General features: G+C 41.3%; 1 protein-coding gene across 1 annotated transcript in view; it reads left to right on the forward strand.

Moving 5' to 3' along the window:
* The first annotated feature begins 6641 nt into the window (after positions 1–6641).
* LOC109929355 (protein FAM110D-like) overlaps positions 6642–15645 on the forward strand; it is a 105911-nt gene continuing 96907 nt past the window's right edge. Inside the window, exon 1 of the mRNA XM_020529028.2 lies at positions 6642–6774. The gene's annotated coding sequence lies outside the window, so the exon portion shown is untranslated. The remainder of the gene's footprint in view (positions 6775–15645) is intronic.

Genomic DNA, 15645 nt, shown 5'->3' on the forward strand with positions numbered 1-15645 from the left:
TCATCACCATGTTGGCTCTGACTGACTCTGCTCTTCAGGTATTTATCATGCTGCTACTGTTCACCCCCAGGTCTGTTCTCCTTCACTCTGTTGCTGCTGATATCGTTGCTTGGACTGACCTCGTTATTGGACCATAATCACATCAGCTGTGGCTTTATTGTCTGCTGGGACAAGTTCAATGGGCTGAATAGCCTAGACCTGCTTCATTTTCTTATGATCTTATAGTGGTCAAATCTCTGGAGTTTGACTTAAACCAGAAATTTCTGATTCAACGCAAAGAGAGAATTATTTTCATTGTAGAAACATTTGTGGAAAAGATGTAAATGCTTATATGCAAAACAGACTGAAGCCAATGGATCAGGACTAACTTTTTTTAATAAATGACCTGTCCTGCTCATTGAAAACAGGTCAGCTCCTTTCAGAATATGGCCATATATAACCCTTATCCTCAAAACAGGTTGTAAATCTTTCCTATCTGTTGACCCTCAACAGGTCTCCCCTATCAATAAGACACAGACCCCCTTTACGCAGGAAATGTCTTGAGGCTTGGACTGAAGTACAGATCATATCAATCAGCTTTGTCTTAAGTCTCTGCAGGGTCTGGATCCTGTTATAGGTGAAGAGGTCTATCAACAGATGGGCCTCAATAGGAAAAGTGGAAAGGTCACTTGCAGAAATAACCAATAATTTTTTCGCAATCTACAGCAGTACAAATGCAGATATTTTTCCACAAGAGCACAACTGACATTTGGAAATTTCTTGCATTTTATAACAACATTTACAGATTTTAAAAAGTTAGTTGTCCCACTTATCTGATTGAATTTTGCTCTTAGCAAGTTACTGCTGGGAAACAGAACAATTTCCATTTCAGCTGACAGTGCCTGTATCAGGATAGCTGCTTTGTCAATATACCTCAACCGTAATACTTCTCACTGAAATTATTAGGATGAAATTGGATGAGGAAGTTTTGTACATGTGAAGATATGCTCATGGAAACCCAGGATAGAATTACTCAAAACCTTTCCAATTAAGTCAATTGCATTTACTGAAAGTGTTTGTACTTAAGCGTTTGTACTTTGGACTTTATTCAGACCTAATTTCCAGGTGTGATCGCTTAGTGCCCCAAACCTCACCATTCCCTCGAGAATCTTTAAGGATTCATGCATCAGTGTGTGATTTGGGTTTGTGTCTCACAATTGGAGAGTCACAAATTTATCACACTAGTGGCTTTGACATACAGAACTTGTAACAGGGATTTTGACTGAAGAAGAAGTGATTCTGATGAACAATTTTATGGGTGGAATCCAAGTTTATTATCTGTCCTACCCAGTGTTCCCACCCAGCTAGTTCTCACTTATCTGTTTCTATTGCCTCCCTGTTCCAAATTCACATCAGCACATAAACAGTGTGGTGCAAATGTTCATTTAACATGGAGAGAGATGCATCGGTTTGGAACTGGGCTATTCTCTTGGTGCACAATAGTGCATTTCCAACAAGAATCAAATAACACTTGCTCTACCAGGTCAACTTTCAGAATGGACACAGGATGCTGAGGAAAAGGAGACCACTTAAACAATGAACAAAGAGGCCAACTGAGTCGCATGTATCTGTGGTGGCTACAAGAAGCTAGCTTTAACAATGTAAACATTAATATCAGCTAGCATTGGTCACTCTCCGCAACCCCAATCAAAAGAGATGCCAAATAGAAGAGCTGCTAACATCTACTACTTTGTATTTGGAGAGCAAAATGACAAACCTCAATACGCGAGGTACTAGCTTTCCCATTGGTGAAAAAGATCCCGCAGCAGTATTAAAGGAAAATCAGGGGATTTCTCCCAGGCCAATATTTGTCCCTTGACCTCCAGGTATATGTGTACCGACATTGTTTAAGAACAGAAGTAGACTTATTCTGAAACCCACTAGAGTTGAATAGTCTGCCAACACACTGCTCGTGCTCACATTTGAGGAAAACACTGGAAGACGTTAACCCACATAATACTGTACACCAACATTTCTGAGGTAAAGCATACAAACGGTGTGGAGAAGGAAGGCTCAATATTATTGGTGCTCTATCTACAGCTCAGGCTCTGCCACATCATGTCATAAAATTTTTTAAAAAATACATGACATTTAATTATGAAGGAAGGGTATTGTGACCTCACCATCACTTGGTTCTAATCTTTCTTTACAAAAGCTCCTCCCTCCCATATTTCCTCCACATCAGACCTCTTGAGCAGCTTCGATTTTAATCATTCACCATTGGCCGTCATGCTTTCAGCTGCTTAGGTCCTAAGCTGTGGGTTTCATTGTAAGACACTGACTATCTTTAACTCACTCCATAAAACAACTTTCTTGATCAAACTTCTTTTTGCCATTCCTAATGAAGCAGCTTGGCTTTTTTTTTGTTTGATAATGATCCTATAAGGCATCTTGGAATATTTTTACTGTGTTAAAAGCAAATGCAAGTTGTTGATGACAGTTGCTTGATGCCAATGCATGGATATGAAGGGACCAGTTTCTGAGATCCTGACTCCAAACCAACTTAGCACAGGCACAGTTACTGCCATGTTATATCAGGGATGAGTTGCAAGATTAGTCCAGCTGAATGGTAGCATTATATCTGAAGGTTAAAGTGCAGATATTCATGGACTCCATCAAAGGGTTTATCATGAAATCGAATGTTCCAAGCTGAAATGTGAGTTTGTTCCTTCAGTAATGAGCAAACCTTCTTAAGGCCTGTGAAGTGTGTAACTTGGAGCAGATGCGAGTGTGAGGGTGACTAGTACAAGTGAGAGAAAACAAGTGACACAGTAAGGGCAAAAAGAAGTAGAAAAGCATGTTAAGACAAAAATAAATTCAGGCTCGAATGGAAGACATGTTTACAAAGTATTTCTTTCTCTGCCACCCCTCGTCCCTCAGTTTTACATTCAGTGAGTTTAGCAAATATATCTTGCACTGTCTTATTCTTTTGTAGTCTGCTCACCTTTTACTTAGAATTAAGATAACATTCATTCCTTTAGCATTCATTCCTTTAGTTTAACCTTTCTCTAAATTAAGCTTTTATGTATATCTGTTGTCTTACAGAAGTCACATTGCAAAGTGTGGAAAGAACAGTAAGAGTAAAAGTAAAGAAAATAACAGGTCATCTTTTCTTAATAGTTTGATTATGACTTTGGTAAGAAGCTCTCCATCAAAGCTGGAGCCTGCAATTTGCAAACATTTGCCCAACACTACAAAACTAGAGCAACATCCAACACTAATTAGCCTGAAATTGACTCGAGTGAGTGCATAGTTAGATGACATACTCAAAAGCTGCACATGAGTGATGGCCTAAAAGGAGAGGCTACATTACTAGTTAAACTGCCATAATCCCCAAACTACCCAAGAGTCACTACAGTCCCAGAGGGCTGCTCTCTCAGTAGAGAAAGCCAACTAGCTTAACCTGAAGATCAGCGCGCCTCAGGGACAGGGATAAGTTGAGAAGGTGCCACATTCATGGTAACCCCAGTCAGTGCAGGAATTGAGCCCGTGCTGATGGCATTGCTCTGCACTGCAAGCCAGTCAACTATGTACTAACTGGGAATGACCACCATCTAAGGCCAGTCCATATGAAAAGAGGTTGAATTCTTTTGCATTTTCTGTAATATCCAATTTGAAATGTTTTACCCTCAGGTTGTAAACCTTATTTGTAATTTTTATTGTGGATATCAAGAGTATTGCAACTGTACTGAAGTATCTCAGAATGGAACATTCTATACGGAGAAAAGTTAAACTGCATTGCACTTCTTCCAATTTTCAATTTGAAATGTTTTTGTAATGTACTTTTACAAATTTTATGAAATATATTTTTGGAAAAAAGGAGGCCATTCACTAAGACCTTTTTAATCAAAGCACACGAAGAGACTAGAAACTGCAAAACCTGTAGGGATCAATGTTTGACACGAAACAAACCTTGTAAATATTGAGTATAATTGTAATGTAGTCAGTTACGTAAAACATTGGAAGAAGCTAATTTGACTTTCACCTTGTCAAATGTCTTTTTCAAAATTAAATATATTTTTGATAAAAAAAGCACTGATTTAGTTTTCATTCTAATGTCTGCCTTTTCAGATAATCCCATGGTGCTCTCAGACAATTCAATCACTGTATTTCACATTAGAACCAGAGCATTTCTCCCCAGTGTCTAAGTCAATATTTATCTAATAATAAACATGGCTAAACCAAATTATCTGGTCACATTCATAATGCTGTCTGTAAGAACCTAATGTATGCAGCCTGGGTGCTGCAGTCCTTACATTGCAATAGCTACAACACTGCATTGATTGTACAGTGCTTTGGGACAGACTGACATCATGAAAGATGCTAAATAAATGCAAGTCTTACCATCATCTTTCTTTTATAATTCTTACTTGTTTACGTTTTGCAAAAGATTGCCAAGTTCACACCTTGCATTGTGGAGTTGAAGGCACATTGTCAGTGGCTTGTCATTGGATGACTGAGCAGCTTGAGTCTTAAATACAAAGTACTGACACGTTTTCCTTGCAACAACCTCGCCACCATCAGTCATCAGAGGTTGACTTCAGTTGTCACAGGATTTACCCATAGAATCAAACAGAAAAGGAGACTATTCAGCCCATTGTGCCTGTGACAGCTCTCTGTATGAGTTATCCAGTTAATCCCATTCCATCTGTGCTTTCCCCATGGGCATGCAAGTGGTTACTGCTTAGGTATTTATCCAATTCCCTTTTAAAGTTTAATATTGAATCTGCTTCAGGCAATGCATTCCAGATCACAACAATAACAATTCACCTGTGTCTAGTACCTTAAACTTCCTTTCAAAGGATGTTATAAAAATTGGACATCGAGCCACATAAGGAGATGTTAGGCCAACTAACCAAAAGCTTGAGTCGAAGGGGCATCTTAAAAGGCAGAAAAAGAGGTAAATAGAGGCAGAGATGGTTTGGAAATTCCAGTGGTTGGGGATCAGCAGCTGGGAACAAAGCCACCAGTGGTGAAATGATACAATTTTGAGACGTGCAACATACCTGACCTGAAAGAGTGCAGAGATTCCAAAGAATTGTAAGATACAACTTTTTCTCATTGTAGTGATTGGAACCAGGTTGACCTCATTGACTACGAGGTCATTGGCTGGGGTTGTTAACCTGGGCCAATCAGGAAAGCCCTGGCTGACTAATATAACCAGGAGATGAGACCCTCCTCAGTTCAGGGGACTGACTCCAAGCTGGCTGGCCACAGCCAGGGTACTGTGTACAAGTAAATAAAGGATGACTTGGTGATGGGATACCAGCCTCTGCGCAGTTATCTACCCTCTGCTTCTTTTACCAATTGCCTTAAATCTATGACTTCTGGTTACCAAACCTCCTGTCTGTGGAAAGTTTCTCATTATTTTCAGTATCAAAACGCTGTCATGATTTTGAAAGTCTCAATTGAACGAGTCGTTAATGTTGTCCACTTTAAAGAAAATTAATCCTATCATCTCCAGTGGTTCCATGTAGCTCTGCTCCCATTCTCTTTTATTTCTTCTATACATGCAATTGTAGGCTCTCAAAATCAATTTTACAATGTGGTACCCAAATTGAGACAAGACTCTAGCTGAGGCCTAGTTGGGGATGAATAGATGTTTGAGGTTATATAATCAGTGTCCTTCACTGCAATCTCACATCAACATCTGACAGCACTGAAAACCTTAACACATAATTTAAATGAGAATTTATGCTCACTATCCAGATCTCAAATTACAGTAACCAATGTACCTCATATCCCTCCATCAGCAGAAATTCAAACGTGTCTTACCAAATTCAGCCAACAGGAGGAGTGAAAGACACACTCTGAAGTCAAGATGGGATTCAAGCATCTACATCTAACAGGAAAACATTAACTTCTTCCTAAAAGAGAGAACATGGATTTCTGTTCTGCGCTTCATGACCTCAAGTCGTCCCAATAAAACCACCAACAAAGTACTTTTTTTGAACTGATGTAGCGTAGGAAACAGAGCAGCCAATTTGGTCACAGCAAGCTTCCCCAGAGAGTGATGTGGTTGTGCCCAGATAATCTGTTTTAGTGATGTCGAATGAGGAATTAAATATTGGCCCAAACACCAGTCACTTTTCAGTACATTCTTGGAGGTTTAATCACGTGATCCCACTTCCACACCTCTCACCACAGATCGCCTGAAAAGTCAATGCTTGCAAGAGGCCAGATCTTGCCATGGCCAATTAAAAATCAAACAGAATCCTTGTATCGCCTCAATTGAATAATTCTGCCTGTGTCCAAAATGTTTCTAAACAAACGAGAAATAAAATAAGCACAAATATTTTAGCAAGCCTATGATTTCTTTTTTGTTGGTTTTTAAATCTTGGATATTATTTTGTAACAACACATTGAGCCTCCGGGGCACTGTTGGGAGGTTGGCAAGACTAATATCCTGAGGAAGTATCCACTGGCCACTGAGCTGGGAATCTAACTTTCAAGCCACTTTTTCCAGCTGTGGCATCTTATTCCTAGCCACCCCTCTGAAGAACTCGTAAGTGGAGCATTCCTGTTTGGAGCGGGTGGTGGTGGTAGGCGGGGAAGGAAGGGTGAAGCTGGTGGTTCAGTCTTAATTCTGCAATGATACAGTCAGCAGTTAGTCCACAGCAATGCTTGCTTCTGGGGTGTATCCTGCATGAGTTAATACAATGTTGATCAGACAGAGGACACGCTTTCCACTGGAAATTCCCAACCATTGTCACAGTCAAAGCCTGCTTTGTAGTGGTCAGTATGTCTTTTCTTTATAAATTACCAATAATTTAGCCATAATTTGGGGCTTGAGTGCTTGCATTTAGTTATAAGTAATGTTGACTTAACCAGCTCCCTCAGCATAAACTCTGCTTTTCAGGTGACTGTTCTTTTATGATGTCTTGTGTGTAGTATAGCTGTTGCGTTAAACAGGATAAGTGCTTTACCATATGTTTGGGTATATCCACAATAAATGCATTCACTTCCTATGGGCAGCCACTGTTTAACTTTACGCTGCTGGTCCACGGGTTTCTGAGGCATTAAGATAAAGTTAACAGCAAAAGCTCAATAAATATTCAATTGTGTAACTTTAATTTAAACAGGATCCTATTTTATGAATCTTGCAGGGATATTTCTTCATTTGAGAATGTGTTGCTTTCTGATTACTCCACCTGGAATTAATGTAGCAGGATTTTCCAAAAAGATTTACAGCCAGAGGATACTTTCAGAAGTGCAGTCACTGTTTTAATGCAAGAAGAGCAGCTCCCAGTTCCAGACAGCAGGCTGATTATAACCAGATAGCCGGTTGAGTTGTTGTTGGTTAAGGTCTAAATGTTAGGTGGTATGGTGGCTCAGTGATTAGCGATGCTGCTTCACAACACCAGGGACCTGGGTTCAATTCCACCATCGGGTGACTGTGTGGAGTTTGCGCGTTCTCATTGTGTCTGTGTGGGCTTCCTCCCACAATCCAGAGATGTGCAGGTTAGGCAGATTGGCCATGCTAAATTGCCCATAATGTTCAGGGATATGTGGATTAGGTATGGGAAATGCTGGGTTACAGTGATAGGGTGGGTCTGGATGGGATGCTGTTCAGTGGGTTGATGTGGACTCGATGAGTTGAATGGCCTGCTTCCATACTGTAGGGATTCTATTGGTCAGGATAGAACTAGGGAAGGTTTTTCTGTTCTTTAATGTAATACCATGGGATCTTTTACATCCAACTGAGAGGACACATGAGGCTTGGTCTATGTCTCATCCAAAGGACAGCACCTGTGATAATGCAGTACTCCCTGTGTATGCTGCCCTGTCGAGTGTCAGCCTGGATTATGTGCTCAAGACTCTAGAGTGAAACTGAAATGTTATTTCTCAGCGGAGAGAATGCTTACCACCTACTGAGCCATGGCTGACCATTTGCTGCCTGGGATTTGTCCCTTTGCTAATAGAGGGCCCATAGCTAAGGAGTCATAGATACCATGTGGTGCCTTATATAACTGACTCTGTGGGCCTATGCAGAGAGTACAGCCTGGCTATTTGACTGCATGGTGCGGTCAGCAGCAGAGACCTTGTCTCATTGTTTTTTTTTATCCCTCTCTATTCACTCGGTGCTGAACCTAATCTAGACGCAGCACTGTTTGGGAGGAGTAAGTGACTTTGAAACAATGATTCCCAAGGCTCTATCCCACTGGCATATTCCATAAAAATGGAGCAGGTGGGACTTGAACCCAGACGTTCAGGGACACAGGGAGAGTCACTAACGCTGTAGCAGGACAGTTCAATCCTGGCTTTCACTATTTCATATTTTGGTCTCTCCTAGATATTTTTAATCAACCTGTTCAGATATGTTATCACATACCTCTGGAGTAGATGGGACTTGAACCTGGCTCAGAGATAGAGAGACAAATACTGCACCACAAGAGCTCAACCCTAGCCTTAATCGTCTCATACCTTAGATTGTTCAAAAGTAATGATAGAGATTGATCACTATGATTAGTCAATGACTTTATTAAAGTAGTTACCAGGTGACTGATGACCAGGATGGTTGAGGATGAGGTAGATAGACTAGGTCTTTTAGATTTAATCCTGTTTCCTTCCTATAATCTGGTATCAACCCGCTCCTACAGTCAGGAGCATCCAGTTTTGGGTTGTTAGTAGCGCATGCAGCATATTTTGTATAGTGTGGAGACTCTCAATTAGAGATACTAACTTGTAAAAGAGTAACAACAAATGGTGAAAGGGTTAAAAAAAAGTTCAAACTAGTTTTAAGCTTTTTAATCTTTGTTTCAGACTTTCTTCTGTCAGTTACATGGATTTTAATTGGTAGTTAACCCTACAACCCTCATAGATCACTGCTCTCTTCTGACTCTGGCCTTTTGCGCATCCCTGATTTTCATTGCTCTATCATTGATGACTGTTCCTTCTCCTGCTTGAGCCCTGAGCTCAGGAATCCCCCCCAAATCTTTCTGCCTCTCCATCCTCCTTTCAGACAGGCCTTAAAACCTTGCCCTTTCACTGAGCCAGGAACATCGTTCACATTGGTTTGTGTAAAATTTAGAATTTTTTCTCTTTTTAAAATTCCTACAGCGTGGAAACAGGGCATTTGGCCCAACAAGTCTACACCGAATCTCCGAAAAGAATCCCACCCAGACTCACCAACCCTCCCACCCTACATTTCCCATGGCTAATCCACCTAACCTACATATCAACATTATGAGCAATTTAGCATGGCCAATCCACCAAACCTGCACATCTTTGGACTGTGGGAGGAAACCCGCACAGACACAGGGAGAATGTGCAAATGCCACACACACAGCTGCACACAGAGACTAGAATTGATACTGGGTCCCTGATGTTGTGAGGCAGCAGTGCTAACCACTGCTAATACTCTTCTGAAACACTTTTAGGATGTAAGGTCCATGCCTCAATTGGATGAGATCTTGGAGATTATTGAGCGAGGAGGGATTTGCCGAGTCAGGTGGGAATTTTAAAATTGAAATGTTGCCAGACTAGACATCAATGCATGTCACTGAATGGGTTTGCAGTGAATTTGGACGGGAGACTGGATTTACCCAGTTCACACCCAGTTCCCAGCATTGGTTGCAGCCTTGTGTGTAAAGTTCTGCTGTTTCTCAAAAGTCACCATTGTGATTTAAAGATTAAAGATTCAAACCATTCCATGTTTCAGTGGGAAGGGGATAGAAAAAGAAAAGAGGCTCAATAGCCAGAAATTGTCAAAGTTCACCAGCAATGATCGCAGCTGACTCCCTCTCCTATCCCACCAAAACCACTGCACCCCTCAGTCACGAACCATTTCAACTCCCCCTCCCATTCCTCAGACGACATGTCCATCCTGGGCCTCCTGCAGTGCCACAACAATGCCACCCGAAGGTTGCAGGAACAGCAACTCATATTCTGCTTGAGAACCATGCAGCCCAATGCTATCAATGTGGATTTCACAAGCTTCAAAATCTCCCCTCCCCCTACCGCATCCCAAAACCAGTCCAGCTCGTCCCCGCCTCCCTAACCTGTTCTTCCTCCCACCTATCCCCTCCTCCCACCTCAAGCCGCACCCCCATCTCCTACCTACTAACCTCATCCCACCCCCTTGAACTGTCCGTGCTCCTTGGACTGACCTATCTCCTCCCTAACTCCCCACCTACACTCACCTTTACTGGCTCCATCCCTGCATCTTCGACCTGTCTGTTTCCTCTCCACCTATCTTCTTCTCTATCCATCTTCTATCTGCCTCCCCCTCTCTCCCTATTTATTTCAGAACCCCCTTCCCCTCCCCCATTTCTGATGAAGGGTCTAGGCCCGAAACGTCAGCCTTTCTGCTCCTATGATGCTGCTTGGCCTGCTGTGTTCATCCAGCTCTGCACCTTGTTGTCTCGGATTCTCCAGCATCTGCAGTTCCTACTATCTCTGTCCCTATTGGGTTATCTGTTAAGTGACAGGCGTACTTCCTGCCTGTGGCGACTTGCCTCTCGAAGTGCCTTGGAGACCTGTGAGGGGTCATCAGCCTCTCAGATGGCAGGGCTGTCCTGAAGACAGAGCCACTTGAGCACTCTGCATTGGCAATACTTCCACATCCTCTACTACTGGGGCAAAGCCAGTAAATGCATGGGAACACCACCACCTCCCAGTTCCCTCCAAATCACACACTATCCTGGCTTAGAACAATAATGCCATTCCTTCATCATCAATCATTCAAAATCCTGAGCTGCACTGTGGGTGTGTCTACAGCACACAGATTGCAATGACTTGAGAATGCAGCTGATCAACATCTTCTCATTTACTGTTGGGCAAAAAATACCAGTTGATACCAATATCCGAGAGTGCAGAGGAAAGCAAAGAACAGTCATTTACAATAAGCAGTTAGTCATTAATTCAGTCCTTTTACACTCAGCAGCATATTTGCATAAAAGCTCTTAATCTCTAACAAATTCCAGTTCTGATAAAGGTCATTGACTAAGGATTAACTCTTGTTTCACCCTCCATAGCTGTTAGCTGGCCCCTGTTTTAATCCATTTCTGAGATGGGGATGTGACTGTTCTACCCATCCCCTAGATGTCTTTGGGAAGGTGATGGTGAGCTGCCTTCCTGAACCACTATATTGTGTGCACTAAAGGTGCTCCTACCATGTAGGAAGGGAGTGGCTAGATCCGTGTTTTTCTATTTCACATTCTGGCAGCATTATACCTGGTATTTTACCAGTTACAAAGCTGTGTTTACTGGGGATCGCGAGATCTGTCCAGTATCTCACCAAGCTCTACACTTATGCAAGCATCTTAAGTTGACATCCAATTCACAAGTTCCTGAAAGTATAGACATAGGTCAATGAGCCATCGGATTTTGATAATTGTTTCTTTTTTGTGAATTACATCTTGTTAATGGTAACAAGATCAGTTTCTTTTGAGATAAAAGGAAGTTTATTAAACTTTGGAAAATTACCTCAAGTCTACAGCACACAGCAGGCCATTCCTCCCAACCTTGTGCTGGCATTTATGCTCCACATGAGGCACCCACAACTGCATGTCCTTAACCTTATTAGCACTCCTTTCCCCTTCATCTGTTTAACTTGACTTCTCTTCAGTGCATCTATACTACTAGACTGTGGTAGTAAATCCAGATTAAACCAGTTTCTGGGTAAAGGGCAGGAACAAATTATTGCAGATGCTGGAATCTATACGGAAAACCTCAAATGCTGGAGATCACAGCAGGTCAGACAGCATCCATGGAAAGAGAACAAGCTAACGCTTTGAGTCTAGATGACTCTTATCTGATGAAGAGTCATTTAGACTCGAAACATTAGCTTGCTGTCTCTCCATGGATGCTGCCTGACCTGCTGTGATCTCCAGCACTTGTCGTTTTTGCTCTGGGTAAAGCAGTTTTTCCTCAAATTCCTATTGGATTTATTGGTGACAATTTTATATCTGTGGCCCCTTGTTCTGGACTCACTCACAAGTGGAAGCACTTTTTTGATGTTGACCCTATTAAATGACTTCAAAGTTTTAAAGCTCTTTTTACAGAATCAATTATCATTTCCAGAGAAAAAAAAATAGTTAAAATTTGTTCGCTCTTATCAATCAAAATACTGCAGATGCTGGAACTCTGAAATAAAAAGACAAGGTTCCAGAGAAGCTCAGCAAGTCTGGCAGCATCTATGGAGAAACAGTGTTAACATTTCAAGTCCTGTATAACTCATCTTCAGAACAGGAAAGAGAGTTATATTGGATTTGAAATGTTAACTCTGTTTCTCTCTCCACAGACCTACTGAGTGTCTCCAATGCTGCTTTTTCTGTTTCCCCTCTCTGCTAGGAATTGAGGTAGGAAGTAACCATCAAATCTAGTACCTCAGTAGGTAAATACACCGATTTGGACAGGGAGTTCACACCAGGACAGTGTTGGGCACTATTCTGTGGATATGTTATGTTAGTTGATCTCGAGTGAGCTAATGGTGGGGGGAGGGGGTTCCAACAGAGTGGGAAAGGATGTCTACAATTGACTTCAGTATGGCTGGGTGAGGAAGAGAAAAACCTGCATCTGAATTGCACTCCTAATGTATAATGCCTTTTATTTAATACAAGAAAAGGTGCGATGCCTTTGCAGTAGAAAAGGCAACTGCCATGCTCAGCTTAATGTTGCACATGGAGAAAGATTGCACGAAGGAAGAGCTGGGATTACAGGCCAGGTCCATCATCATTTGTGGAGTTCTCATGGAGAGCATCCACCTGAGCCAGTAGCCTTTCCTGTTAGGTTCGAGCAAGAACTAGAATTCATATAGTACCATTTATAATGTGGATGTCCCAGAACATTTTTGCTCTTTCTTTCACTCTCTCCTTCTTTCTCATTTGCTGTTGATCTCGTGCACATTCCTGCATTCATCCACTCTCTTGCTCTCATTCTCTTTTGCGTTCTCTCTCTCTCTCTATTTCTTGCTCAATCTTTTGTCTCTCACTCTGGCTTACAGTTCCATGTTCATTTGTTCAGAGGCAACCACATTGCTGTTGGTCTGGAGTCACATGTCCGCCAGACCAGGTAAGGATTGGCACTTTCCTTCCCTGAAAGGGCCATTAGTGAAGCAGGTGGGTTTTTTCTGACAATCGGCAACAGATTCATGGTTATCACTAGATTCTTAATTCCAGGTATTTATTGAATTCAAATTCCATGCCGTGGTGGGATTCAAACCCAAAACGGTATCTTGGTCTCCGAATTAACAGTCCAGCGATAATACCACTAGGCCATTGCTATATATCCTGGCAATGCTGCTATTCTTTACCATTAGCTCATCTTATCTCTTCCAAACATTGACTACGCTGGAGCATACTTTTCTAGCTTTTAGGTCTGTGTAGAATTCTTGAAAATTCTTTTTCTTCCAGTGTTGCCTGGAACATAGTTCCATCAGTTTTTATTCTTCCTTTTGCACTCTGCCTCTCCCCTGTGCAGGATCCAATCAGCCATCTTCGTTTCTTATCATTGCACTTTACTGACCATCTAATGAAATCCAGATGTCTGTGGGAAGTGCCTGACTGAACTGACATTTGTCAGCGCTGAGAAGCTCCAAGCATTTGCAGTTCCTCAGATTGTGTGTAATTGATACCTGGAGCAGAACAGGGCTCAGCGCAATTATCTCTGACTGGAATATTTCTCCCATTTTCATCATTAGCTTGTTTCCAATTGCCTCAATCAACCAAACAGTTCTCTTTCCAGCTAGGGTCATAGAGCTAAATAGCACAGAAACAGACCCTTCGGTCCAACAATATCTTTGCAACTAATATTCAAGGAAAAAGAAAAGTAATATTTTTTTTAAAAAATTCATCAGTCATGTTTTCCTTGGGTGTTGTTCGCAGCAATGTCCAGTAGATTGAATTAAATTCCTGGAGATTCCATACCAACCATGGAATGAGGGCAAGAGACCTGTAGATTTTCTTTTCAAATCTTTATATTCAAATCTTTATTCAAATTTTTATAATTGCTCACCCCTTCTGAACTACATGGGGCCCAAGGTAGAGACAACTACCTTCATGAGGAACAGCATTATTTGATCTTAATGTTTTATCGCAGAGCTGTCCATTATTACTGAGATCTTTTGAGTGAAGGCTGAAGAACGGTGGAGGCCAACATAGAGTGAGTGAATATTGAAGTGAAGACAAAGTGAATCCAGAGTTATCAGCTCTAGAGTTGCAATCTAATGCCTGCTGCTGACCAGACAGGCATCAGATGTATTTGCCCATGTACTCTCAGTCTGTGCTGCATTGTTATTGGATGTATCTTTATTAAAGTTGAGTTAAACTCCGTTCCCTTATCACCAAATCCATCCCTCTTGCCTGGGCATTGCCTGAGCCTCAAGCAGATCATTCACAAACTTGGTGTTCTGCTTGATTCTGAGCTAATGCTAACCCCCCTGTCTCTTCATCATCATGACCGCTCACTTCTACCTTTGTGATGTCTCAGTCCTGTTTCAGTTCATTAGCTGCTGAAAGCCTCAGCCTCAGTTTGTTATATCTGGACTCCAATATTCCAATGCTGTCTACCCTACATTATACCTAAACTTGAACTCAATAACTCTGCTGTAATCATAACCTGGCACACCAACAATGTTCACTCTCGTGTCTCCAACTTTCTCCAAATCCACTGTTCTTGGAGATCACTGAACTCTGGTCTCTGAGCATCTCTAACTTTCTCACTGTTGTTGGTTGTGCCTTAATGTATCTAGGTTCAGGAATGAGCTCTATAAACATAGCTGCTTTTTTATCCCTTTCTCCTCCTTAAAGATGTTTCATCACACTTATATGTTTGCAAAAGCTTTTGACCATAATACCTCTTTATGCAGCAGGTTATTATGCAATGGAATGTCTGAAAGTGTGATACAAGATACATCAATAGCAACAGTTACTGAAGGAATTGGATCAATACTTTAGCTGGAAACAGTTGTGGGGCTACAGTGAAGAATCTGGGGTACAGGACAAATTAGATAGTTATGCTAAGGAGCCAGCATTACACAATGGAACAAATGGCCTCATTCTATGCATGTCATTCTATGATTCTTGAAACTGTGTCAAATTTTGTCTGATCACTACTCCTATGAAAACTTCAATGCCTTACTACACTAAAGCCACAATATAAATATAAGTCCTTAATTTTAAAAAAAATGTAGATGCAAAACAATCTTACCCATACAAATGTGAAAATGATATGCTGCTACTTGCTTTTGTGTGAACAATTGTACTTGGCCATTTTGAAAATACAGGAGTGGGGAAATGGACTTGTGGTAATGATTTCACCGCTCCATTCTACAGGGAGTTGATCCAGTTCAAAACCAGGCAATACTCACCCCCTGAAATTTGAGCTATTGTTACATTTTTTTAAAGTGAAACTTAGCCAGCTGCGGATTGCTAAGGGAACTCTCAATGTGGGGATTTCCTCATGACCACTTTTAAACCTGCTTTCCATATTAATTGCAGTCTTTTTTTTAACAAGATTGATAAACACAATTTAGGTAGAATATTCTGGAAAGAAGTAACAGGTGGCTCACTCAGTACCTAATAGGAAATAATGGATCAATCTTTAAATATCGCACGTCAATTTACATTCACTGAAAGGACAGGCTGGACCTTTACTTAAAATCTC

Source organism: Rhincodon typus, chromosome 27 (genome assembly GCF_021869965.1).
Source record: "Rhincodon typus isolate 14 chromosome 27, sRhiTyp1.1, whole genome shotgun sequence".
Lineage (NCBI taxonomy): Eukaryota > Metazoa > Chordata > Chondrichthyes > Orectolobiformes > Rhincodontidae > Rhincodon > Rhincodon typus.